Genomic DNA, 1,709 nt, shown 5'->3' with positions numbered 1-1,709 from the left:
GGCTAAAGCAGAAGGATTGCAAGTTCAAAGCCAGCCGTAGAAACTTAGTGAGGTCCTGAGCAATTCAGCAAGGCTCTAAGAAACTCAGGGAGACCCCGTCTCTAAATAGAATACATAAAATGGCTGGAAATGTGGCTCTGTGGTCAAGCACTCCTGTGTTCAATCCTTGATGCCCCCCCCAAAAAATAGCATATAGTAATAAGGACCAAAAAAATCTGCATTTGAGCATATATACATGTGTGTGTGTGTGTCTTATAATGTGGAAAGAGTGACTAAAAGGAAATATGCTAGCATGCCAATGATAGATCTCTCTGGATTATGAAAATTAAATTGACTTTTATTTTATTTATTATAGTTTTATTTACTTTACGGGCCCCATTGGGTCATTAGGTTTCCAGGTTGCTTGGGCTGGTACTCTGGATGCACCATGAAGAGCATGTGAAGGAAATTGGTGCCAAAGTAGGCACCCTCCTTGTGATGGTGCCTCAAAGACTTGGGTGTGTACACATCCATGCACTTGGGACAGTAGAGCTGAACCATGGCCTCGCCTGGGATGTCTGAAAGGCTGTTGGGAAGCATTGGCTGGTTCATTACAGTACACACAGGTTCAGGAGCCAAAATGCCCCCTGCTAGTATTTTTCTAACATCTGGGAGATGGCACAGATGGTGAGGATGTAGCGGGCATGGATCAATCCATACAACATCTCAATTGCCTGCTCAATCAGGTCACTCTGGTTGGGGTTGTCTTCTAGCTCTTCAGCAGGATCCAGGTCCAAGATCATGTCTAGAGCTTGTCAATATTGAGACAGTTGCTCATTGAGTCCAGTAAGATTAAATTTGTCCTAGATATAGCCTTCATCCACTTCACAGAAGAATTCATTGCCATGGAGCCCACAGAACCAGGAAATCCAGAACACTTCCTCTGAGCTAATCATCTTCATGTGAGCCTCTGGATAGAGAACTGGACCAGGGTGGGGGAGTTGATTAAGGCTTCTAAGGAACCACCGCTACCGCTACAGAGCAGGCTGGGGACCCAACAAGGGCAGGCTAAGTGGGGGGGCAGTGAGGGGGGGAGTTGTGCTATATTTTCTTCATACATCATTTATCTCCCTTCTGTTCACTTTCATCCCTACTGGTATGAATTATTTGAAAAAATAGAGAAGAAATAGCAATTCAGATAATGATCTATTTTGATGTTTATATCATAACCAGTTTTCTTTTCTATTTTTAAAATTTTGAACTTAAGCTTTTCAGTTATGCTTGAAATAAGAGTCTCTATCATGATTCTATATGGGTCTTTGTCAAATGACAGTATTTAATTATTATTTTCTAGGTCTAACTAAGAAAATGTCATATTTTCACAAAATACAGATTTCACTTAATGTAATAGGAAACCACACAGAGTTTCTGAGGAACAAGCAGAGGTTCGGGGAAGTGAGGTGTTGAAGGACATAGAGTGGGTAAATTCTGGCAACACTGATCCACACTGTGAGGGCAGAACCATCTCAATGTCTACATCTCTTTTTAAATTGTCATCTCAGAATAGTCTACCCTGCTCAACTTCAAAATAAAACAAATTGCATAAGCATTTCAAAGCAACCTTTTTCAAAAAAATTATATGAATTCTAACCTGAGGTATGAAAAATCTTATGTAGGAATGAGGCTATGTCATTTAACTGAATTATCTTTGTATGTGAAATTTTTTAACA

The 1,709-nt window shown here is 40.4% G+C and overlaps 1 pseudogene; it reads right to left on the bottom strand.

Moving 5' to 3' along the window:
- Positions 1–366: 366 nt before the first annotated feature.
- LOC144252465 (casein kinase II subunit beta-like) lies at positions 367–941 on the bottom strand (annotated as a pseudogene).
- Between the last annotated feature and the right edge of the window lie 768 nt (positions 942–1,709).

This window comes from Urocitellus parryii, unplaced genomic scaffold (genome assembly GCF_045843805.1).
Source record: "Urocitellus parryii isolate mUroPar1 unplaced genomic scaffold, mUroPar1.hap1 Scaffold_43, whole genome shotgun sequence".
In the NCBI taxonomy this organism is placed as follows: Eukaryota; Metazoa; Chordata; class Mammalia; order Rodentia; family Sciuridae; genus Urocitellus; species Urocitellus parryii.
The sequence above is the reverse complement of the archived record's forward strand: the minus strand, read 5'-3'. Positions and strand labels throughout refer to the sequence as shown.